This window comes from Genypterus blacodes, unplaced genomic scaffold (genome assembly GCF_046128005.1).
Source record: "Genypterus blacodes isolate CSIRO-AG114 ecotype Tasmania unplaced genomic scaffold, CSIRO-AGI_Gbla_v1 ptg000438l_1, whole genome shotgun sequence".
In the NCBI taxonomy this organism is placed as follows: domain Eukaryota; kingdom Metazoa; phylum Chordata; class Actinopteri; order Ophidiiformes; family Ophidiidae; genus Genypterus; species Genypterus blacodes.
The window spans coordinates 5,191,705-5,202,500 of NW_027467208.1; positions in this window are offsets into that span (position 1 = coordinate 5,191,705).

Genomic DNA, 10,796 nt, shown 5'->3' on the forward strand with positions numbered 1-10,796 from the left:
TTGAATGTGAGTGACAACATCTTTGCAAAAACAAAGTCTTAACGAGAGAAATGCTGCCTGCGTGGCAACAAAAGGGGGAATGTAGAAGCCACGGTTTTCTTTCGGTTTTCCGAGATACTTTGATTCAACAAATGCAACAAAGCGCCACAACATTTGTAATTTATATGAAGCCTTTGATAAGAGGCTTTCTAAAACTCACTCAATCCACTTTATGTTGACATAAAAAGGCCAAATATACTGCAGATTAATCAACGTTGCTAAAACAATCATCAAAGCAGAAAAAAGGCTAACCGAGCTGTTTTGACTGGACTGGAAACAATTGATGTGTCGCTCGCAGGTCAAACCCACTCTCTCGGTGCCGCCGTGACCTTGAAAGTGAATTGAAAGTGAACAATAATAGGAAGCATTAAAAAGCTCCTAATATCAGGACAGGCATCTCTGCTGCTTCATGAGTGCAGGAGCGAGAAGGAGACGACTAGAGGAAGGCATCGGCTGCACAGGACAGACAGAGGGAGATGTTGGTAGTCGGCCTGTTTAAGCGAGGAAGATGTCGCCTAACAAATGATACAAAGTTTCAGATTAACACGGCTGAACCGCAGGAGGATTCCAGCTTTGCAACAAAAAATTATGCCCGTAGATAAGGAGCTCGCTTCTTCTAACTATAAATAACATCAACCCAACGTTTCAAAACAACAACAGGGCTCGTTCCTGCAGGCAGAGTGCTTGTGTGTCTGATTGTGCCCCGTTGCTCGGCGATAAGCGATGTTCCAGGAATGGTTTTTGCTTTTGTGCCGATTCAAAACAAGAGGCGGTGAAATTGACAAAACATAGCAGATAAACTCCAGCGTGGTGTAAAAGTTTAAGATTGGCGGCGGGTCATGATGCTTTTTGAACTCCTTCACCGCAGCGATTAAAGACGAGAGCATCAATCGCACTTCGACCCATATAGAAAATGAGTCCGGACTGAAGCGAGGCCATCCAATCATCTCGCCAGGTCCCCTTATTTAGTCTATATCAGCCATCGCTCCTCATAACACCCCGGGGGGTTCACAGGCTTCGTGTCTCTGCTTATCGAGGCATGCCAGACATTCTCTCCGCTGTGTGTATGTGTTTGTGTATTTGTGTGTGAACTCATGCGTGTGTGTATGTGTGCATGCATGTGCGGCTGGCTCTCTGTGTGTGCGAGTGTGTGTGTGTGTGTGTGTGTGTGTGTGTGTGTGTATGCATGCTCTGACCTGAGCGCAGACATGAGAACAACATGTGAATTCACCTCCTCAAAATTCCAAACACTTGTAGGACCCACGAGCCAAAACAAGGGGATGGTTTCCTGTTTTGTTCCCTGGCCTTTTGAAAGGAGAGACCCCTACCTTTCCATCACCCACCCATCGTCCACCTACCAGCCCTCCCCCTCCCCTACACACACACACACACACACACACGCACACCGTTTCCGAAGAAAGGGATGGAAAGTTTGGCATGGAAGGCTGAAAGGCTTTCAAAGTCTCCATCACTGAGTAGTTTTCCATTTCAGACTCACTTTCATTAACAAGCTTTTGTATGTGTAAGCTTGCAAACACACAACATAATCACAAGCTTCAGCACCTATTCTACACTGTGCAATGTGGCTTCTTGTTGTTCGTTGTCCAAAAACTAAGCAGAGTGGTGAACGATACATTGTGTTTCCAAAGCGTTTCCACAGCGACCCGATGGACGGCAACGCTGACATCACTAAAGAATCCTCACTGGAAAGTGTCTTCATGTTGCGAGGTGCAAGGCCGGAGCTGACCGCAACCACAGCCGGGGACAGGACACGGAAAAAGGGGAAATGTGTCCAGAAAATGGGAACGTTTGGTCCGTGTTTGTCTCTGAAACCCTCTGTGTTTCTCAACTTTGCGGTTAAGTCGTTCTTCATCCGTAGTGCTGTCTGTTGTCATCAAGTGGGGCAGGAAGTGGCCAGCATGGTTTGGTCAGTCAAAGGACAGCACACAAACGTAAATCGTCTTCGGAAGAGACAAAGAGAGCGGTTTTTGCCACCGGAGTGTTGACATGTTGTCAGTTTGCTTTTACAACCAGCAACACAACAGCAACACAACACTCAACACAAAGTTATCTACAATTGAGTCATTTTTAGTCTTTCACTTTGTGTGGAAGCGACATTAGCATGCTGCTGATCAACCACAATTCAATTACGATCAAACATAGACTTGATTAAGAGTCTTTATTGTTCTAAATTCAGATATTAGACAGTCAAATCACAGCCATATTTGATATAATTGTGATGTTTGCGTGATTGTCTCTATTATGTTACATAATATTAGGGCTCGTGTTGATTTAAGACTTTGTTGAGCCTAATAATTCCCCCTCAGAGTGCTTGTGCTTGTGCTTGTGTGTGTGTGTGTGTGTGTGTGTGTGTGTGTGTGTGTGTGTGTGTGTGTGTGTGTGTGTGTGTGTGTGTGTGTGTGTGTGTGTGTGTGTGTGTGTGTGTGATGACTCACCCTAATCCTCAGCAAAGACCTGTTTTAGGTGCACTTTGTTTGCTCAGGTTGTTGTGGCAGGATTGGACACGCACATGTGCACCAAACAAATGAACCCTAATCCAGCATACATGTCTGTGGTCTGAGCTGGCTTCCATGTGAAGGAAGAGAAGGTTCAGCCATCATCTTGACCTAAATAATCCCAGGCTGAATGAAAGGCAGTACGCTATGGATTATGGGTAATGTAAAGAATGAGGAACTGACAATGTATGTTGTTGTAAATAAAGAGGGAAGGGAAGGTAGTGAGAGGGGAGGAGGTGAGCGTGGCAGGGAGGGAGGGAGGGAGGGAGGGAGGGAGGGAGGGAGGAGGCTCTTTTACTGCAACAGTTTGATTGTTCTCAGAGTCAAAACAACACAAGCTCAAGCCACTGTGGACTGGCACTGGAATAACAAACAATCCTGACTTTCCCGCCATTGGCATCTATACAGTCTGAGCTGTCAGGCGGCGGAGGGGATCCCAGCCTGGCTCGCATGAATCTGCCGACACGACACGCCGTCGCAATAACAGGAAGTGCTGCTGCAGATAAGAAGTCACACCGGACAGAACCTCCGACTTGGTTCAACCGTACGTAACCGTCCCGCTACTCCAGACGACACATTGATCGGAATGTCATCGGACGAAGGCGGAGATGTCCTGTGTGTTACCCATCAATGCACGTCCGCTCTACGTGCGTCACAGAGCGTCTTAGCTGCTCTGTCGGGTTTGAGCTCCTGTGCTTGACACGATGCATTTGTCTCAATGATTGACAGCGAATCTTCAGCCAACTTCTGATGTAATGGAAACCGTAAGATGACAATTACTGGAATGCAGTTGGCTTTAAATACTATTCCAACATCTCCACCCTATAAGACCTCAAGGGACAATTACTACCAATGCAGGCCAAAGGGTGAAGAAGTAGAACAGAATGGTGCGGATAGAATTACACAATACAATTTCACTATTTATTAGTTTCATCTGGATTAAGACGTGATTACGCAATTCCGTTTAAGAGCTTCTTTTGTGTAGTAGCACTAATTTAAGCCTTATCTATAATAAAGGCTCCTCAGGGCAAATTGCAGTGTTACATGTTGACTTTCACACTCTATGGCAACCAGAAGAAAATCCAATCATCTGCTCGTAAACCAAACCTGTGATTTGCACAAACTTGCACTTGAAGGCCTCGTGGTGATCACAGTTCTAGATTAATGACCTCAAATTAAAAATAGCAGCTCGTTGCATAAGGCCGTCCTTCCCTCCTCCTCGTGCTGGAGGTGAACGCGCATAGCAACGGTTAACTTCCCCTCCGCCCGGTGTTGTGCCGATGCCGAAGCAGCAAACATACCAGGCAAATGCTGAAATTGCCATGTAAACATCAATTAAAATAGCATTGGAGTTAAATAAAACTACTGTGGCCTAGCTGCTAGGATTGTGATTGGTGGTTACCTGGGGGGAGAGATGGCAAAGAATGACATAATGGCGTGACAGCTATAATTTCAATAATCACTCAAGACATTGCAAGAAAGCACTCGCAATTTGGAAAATGATAGTGAACACCGATTTGATTGAGAATTGAATCTCAGCGAGCTGCAGATTCCCCCGGGGCTTTGGCACGCGAACCCAAACCGCATTCCCACCACTCCTTCATACGACGCAACATAACAAGCCGGGGTAATTAGGGCACACAAGTCACGAGGGTGAGGAAGTAGCAGGAAGAGGCGCCACACACATCGATAGCACCCCAAGAAGAAGAAGAAGAAGAAGAAGGAGCACCCAGATTATAAGCCGCAGTGTGGAGCTCTGTATTCTCTAAAGTTCCTCTCTCGTTGAACTCGGGCCTTTTTGGAGTTGTAATGGCGGCGGCGGGTGAGAAGGGGTGAATGTTTGGGTCGGGCTTTTTCCTAGAAACCTCTGGAACGGCACAGAGCAAGCAGCGCCACCTTGAGTCACCTCAGACGATCTGACGGCGCCGTGACTCAGAGTAACAACGAGTTCTTCGCTCCAAAACAATGAGCATCGCAATCCTCCCTCGCACTCTGTCCCTCTGTTGGTGTTTACTCCTTGCTAGTTATTCAGGTTGTACAGGAACACTCACACACTCACTCACTCACAGACACACACACGTTTGTTCCATCATATCATGGGCTGTGTAATAAAGCAGAAGGAAGGCTGCCAGGCGATGATTGGCAGGCAGCTTGTGTAATGATTGTTTGTGGTTGCTCCGACTTTGATCTGAGTGCTACCGTGTGTCTCATCTTGGGTTTGAGACGATGGGAAAACATTTGCTGAAGGCAACAATGAAATATGTTCACAAGTTCAGATGTGTCAACAAAGTCTCCTGTCCAAATTGAATGCAGCGGTTTCGACTAATGATAATTAATAAAAGAGATCGTTTTTCATAATCGACCACAACGCTGCAGAGTCTCTAAGGGAGATCGACTCAACAAACCTGCATCTCACACTAACACCGCTTCAGTACTGAGACTAAGAGGCACGACAGCAACAATGACATCATCGACAAATGCCGTCTCACACAAGCTGCCACGGTAATAAGACGGCACTGCTGTTTCATTCATTCACTTTGCTGACCGACAAGAGTTCATTCAAACAACATTGCACCTGTAACACACACGCACACACAGAGAGATTACCAATAGCTCTATCTTCCATCATGACCCCTGACCCCTGCTGACTGACACTGCTTTTGGAGCTCCTTCTCTTATTGTTGCAGTTTTCAAATCACGGTTAATATACAATCAATGTGTAAACTGATCAATCGATGGTCAGAATCCAAATCAAAAGAGTGTTGAATAGGGAAACAAGGCTTCATCCAGGAATCGACCTCCATGTTCTTCTTCACCAGTGAAAGCAGCCGGATCGTAAACGTCTTAATTTGATCACCGCACACATCTGATATAATACCTCTGAGAGGCCCGATTACACAACTCTGCTACACACACACACACACACACACACACACTCGCCTCTACCTCCAAGTGTTCTCCTGCAGAAACACACACACACACACATGCCGCTCTATTAATAACATCGCGTGCCGGCAGTTTTTCTTTTCTAACTCTCACGCCATGACATCACAGGCTTTCACATATTCGCAGCGTTACCGAGCGGCTCGCATCAAGTCCCACTGACAGCCGCTGACATTAAGCAGCATTCCATACACATTGCCCTATTGGAGAAAAGCAGTTACAAGACCATAACATATTTGAGTGAAGTTTGATGAGCGTGCAGAGCTGAAGGGAAGGAGGATTAGGAGGATTTTCGCCGACGACGGTTCGGAGCCAATAAACGGCGTCTCCGAGGACAGGAGAGCACAACACCGGCTTTAATCGACTTCAACACGTCAAATCATGGCACACGGCTGCCAAAATCTGAATATTGGAGTATCTATTGGAGTTACTTATTGAAAGAAAACAAGACTTTCAAGGCTCAATGGCGGATAAGAAAGAATAACACAGAATCCAGTTAAAACAAGATGTTGAGACTCAGGGTTTCTGTTGGGATCTTCGTGTTATTAATCGTAATTACATCTACATTTACAGGTTGTTTGGTTGTTGATAGCACGACTCCCTGCGTGCCAGAAATGTCTCTCCGTCAGGACTCAGACAGGCGTGATAATTGGACATGTCAGATGGATTTCAGCACCATCTAAGATAAGAGATGGCCTGGGGCTGATAGTTTACCTCCATAACTCCATTAGAGATCGGAAGGAGGGTTTGATAGCGATCGCGTGCGGTGACGCAAGGAATAAGAGAGTAACCAGCCCGAAAGTATTCAATAATCCCGAAAACAGCAACAAGCAAACGTGCGTGGACTGAACACTTGTTGCTGTATTCTGATGTTGTGGATGTTTTGTCAGGCCCGGGGGTTCGGTTGTCTAGGGGTATTTCTGATAACAACCCGATCTGTAAAAATGTCCCGGGCCCAGGTTCGCTGCCTGCGCCTCAAACCCCAGTCACAGGCATCCGGAATGCCATCTGATACGCTTAATCCAAAAGGCGTGAAAACTCCTCGGCATGACAAGATACGGGATGAAATCTAGAGGAAAAGTGTACAGTCACGAATACCCTCATCACCTTTAGGCTCCGGCTCCGGCCATTAAACGTTCCCTCCTGACGTCCATTCAAGAAACCGATTCCATTATTATTAACCGCCAAAGTTGGGATCCAAACTGGGATCTTAAAGGTTGAACTGAAAAGCTTTGACAAGAACAAAAGTCCTGGGTGTGAGATCTGGACAAAACTTGAGAAAACTTGCCACATACTGAATTTTAAAGTGTTTAATTTCTTGTCCCAAAAGGTTCTGCACCTTTAATACATGTTGGCCTTCTGACCAAATAGCAGCGAGAGTTACGTCTTCCATTTGGGATGATTTCCTGCTTTGGAGTCTGTTAAAGTGACATAAAAGTGTTCAAAGTGGAGAAGAAAACCTCAAATCTCCAGTTTGGCCTGTTGCTATACTTTTAGATCAGATGGAAGGAAAGGAGGATATAAGACCAACCAAGGAGGGAGGAAAGAAATAATGAAGGATAGTGATATTTAATGAGTTAATGAGTCAAATCTGAAATTAAAGGTAAATATAGGGTCTGAGTCATTTAAGTGAACTCTCTCTGGACCGAACGCTTCTAAATGAGTGTAAACATTCCTGTACCAAAGTAGCCACGCTCCCAAATTGAGCAGACAGAGTCGGCCGCCGTGTTTCCTACCCGGGCCGGGTCGCGCCCAGAGACAGGAGGCTTCACCTTCCAGTGGCATGATGTCATACACTGCCCACCTCCGTCTACTATCTGTCATTCCAAAAGGCCGCTCATCCTTATCCCATCGGGGCATGAGGGCTCGTAACATCCCTCCTCTGTTTACAAAGCCTCCGTTAAGTGATGGGAGGAGGGAGGGGGGGAGATTACGGGGGTAAAAAAAGGCAAAATAAAAATTCTTCAAAGCCAAATTCTTGTATGAGGCGTCATGCAAGGCACAAAAACAAACACTGCCAAACGGAAAAACAGGAAAAAGCAAACGCTGAACATAAACGCTGGATGCTGCCCGATTGTACTCCAATCTGGCCTCCAAACCGGCCGGCTGCCAGTCTGATTTCCTCTGCATGGCGGGAATGGAGAGACGCAGCAGTGCAGGAAGCTAAATTGAATGCGTCCCACCCCAGGGTTTAGCCCAGACCCAGGGGGGCTAGCTTTCTCTCTCCCCCCCTCTCTCTCTCACAGCAGAGGGGGGAAAACTTGGCCAGGACTGAAAGCTGATAAATGATCACCAGGCCGGCGGCGGCGAGTGTGGTGAAGAAACAAACACAACCACGGCCAAAAGGGAAGGTAATTAATATGAAATATGGAGGATATGCAGACTGAAATGTGGGGGGCAAAAGGATTTAAATCCTCTGTGAGTTTGGTTAAACACGGTGGCAACATTAAGTCTCAAGGCCAATAAGTCAATTTGTCCATATTCTCCATTATGCGTCCTAAAAATGGAACGATCTCCATTATTCCCTCTCCTTTTCATACTGAGGCTCATTTCTAGGATAAACTTGTGAAATGTCCACTTTAGGACCCTGTGTCAGCCAACAATGTCTCACAATGCTGTACAATGTGTTACTGTTCTATGTTTAGTCTTAAACACCGACCCGCTGTGCCTCCATCAGGGTGGTACAATGCATGAGTTCTGTTCCGCTTTCCTAAAATACAAACGGCTCATTAATCATGTGGCACCCAACTAATACGGCTATTGTCAATGCAACAACTGCAGAAACGTGTAAACATGTAAGGGGAGACATACATCCCACACACACATCACCCAGACACACGGGCAAATTCCTGCAGAAGCCAATAGAACGACAACGGAGGTGAAGATGTGGAAACTTAGATGCAGTCTCACCACGATGCTTACAAACTAGTCTGAACTGTTCAATCCCGATCCAAGCGTTATTTGTTAGTGTGCCTATAAACTGGAATGTTTTCCAGTGGCCATGGCAACGAGCAAGACTGATTGAGCCGCATGGAGCAGGAAGTGCTGCAAGGACAACAGGATGTGCCCTGGCTCCGCCGTCGAGGGTCTAAGAATTCAAGGAAGTTATTGTACTTTGTGGAATGGGCTGAGGAATGCAAGATGTCTGCCATTTTTTTTTCTTTTTGGAGGCCCGAGCTGTATCACATGTCGGAGGCGACGGGGCTTTGAAGATAACGCGACTCCCCCGCCCCCTCAGGTTTGATGCATGTGTGGCATTGTGCTGGCACGGTGGATGTTTGTGGTCACCCACCTCTGAGCCCCGCCACATTCTCCTCTGACATGTCAGAATATACGGCGGGCCCGGAGGAGAAATCCCCCCCGCCAGCGCTCGTCTGGTCACACGTTTGAGTCACATCGCCACGGTGAACAATGCTCCTCATGTCACCTCTGAAAATTAATGACAAATATAGACGTGGAAGGTTCAGGGGAACAATCACAAACTAAAGTGATAGAATTGAGGGAAGTCTTGATGAAATAAAGAATGAAGCAGAAGCCCTGAAGTTCCCCTTAAAATTTCCCTCATCACCTTCATATATTTTGTATGTACTTGTTCCTATTGTCCATTCAACTTACTATAAGTGAACAAGAAACGAGGAATTCTAAGTGGAATAAGCAGCGTATTCATCCTGGAACGACTGAGGATACACAAACATGTGTTGTCTTAGTCCTTATTAGTTTAAGGGCTTGACAGGCATTCTCATCTTGCATTTGTACTTTTTCTGGTTTGGTATTTCCAGGTGCTCTGGCTGTTTAAAGAAAAAGGAATTTCATAATCATAGCTGTGCCGTGATCTGGACTTGCCCGTTTGTTTGGCGTGGAGCTGAGAGTTTTTTTTATCACTCAGCCGGCTGCAGACTTAAGAGGAAACTGTTGCCTATTGTGTTGTTGAAGTGAATCAAAGTGAGATTTTCAACCGTAGAAGTCAGCAATCCCTTAAATGAACATATCATATTTAGGACATTACATTGCTAATAGGTTAAGGAGTCCATTATTAGTGGTTAGTTTACAAAGCGAGTCCCCGCAGCCCACAGCCGCCTCTTCACCCTCAGGTGTCCATTCACACTTTTCCTCCAGACAGATTATGTATCCGGTGGGCAGCATTCTTACCTCTGAGGGTGTTTTTGATCCTAATTGTCCCTCGCTCACCAAAACTTGTTCTGGCTGTTTCCGCTGTGACAGCCCTTCTCCCTGACGCGTGGATGGAGCTGTCGTCCTGGGGGTCAAGGGGCACCAAGGTCATGGGTTAACACCACAGGCAGCTTTCCAACAACAAACAAATCCAGAAAACAGGGGGCCGAGGGGCTCCAGTGCACACGAATCCCTTCATGCCTTAAGTAAACAGCATCAATTTCATTAACGCCGGGGCCTTTTTCATGTGTTCTGGTTGTACATGTCATCTCTCAGCGGACTATTCTTCATGTCGCCATCCGGTTCTATTGGATCTATTCAATCTGTACACCATAAAGAACATGCAATGGAGTGAGACACGCTGAGCTAATGGGGGATGAGGGTCGGGGGGGGCTGATCCCCTGACGGATCAAATGTTTGCTCTGTGCTGAAAGCTACGTTCAGCCTGTGGGATCAGGGTGTCTGTTTGTGTGCCTTAGGTGTAGCAAACGGCACATCGTCTGCCCCCTGATGATGTGTTGCTCAATGCAGGGGTTAACAGGTTTGACCCCGCGGGCCAGGGTGGTCATGAAGGAGGAGACACGTTCACAAACACACATACACAGACTCCAGGTGGAAAGTTCTGTGCTACTCTCTACTGCTTCACTACACTTAAGGGGAAAATATGTAAATTGAGTCAGTAATGTAGCACTTTTCTTACTTGGCTTAGTTGTCATAGAGTTTGCAACATAAAGCTTATAAGCATGTGGAACGCTAAAGAAATTAAGACAATAAAACAATGAAAGTGTGAGGTGGAGTTATGTAAGTGTAGGATGTGTTCCCTTAAAGTTTTTCCTTAACTTCCCAGGTGCCAAATTAAACACTCATCAGGATAATAAACAGATAAATAAGAATAAACAGTTTGATCTTTACTGTACTTCCTTACCTAAAATTAGCTATAATGTATTTAAAGAAGCATATGGGGAGTTAAACCAAACCAAAGGACATGAACGTGCAGACAAATAATGGGCAGGTGACAAGTAAAATACATTTTCACAAGTATCTAGCGCCATCAAGTGGTCAGGGACAAAGCGACCAAAGTGGAGAAAATGTCAACAAAGCTAGTGAACCTTGACACCCAAATGTATA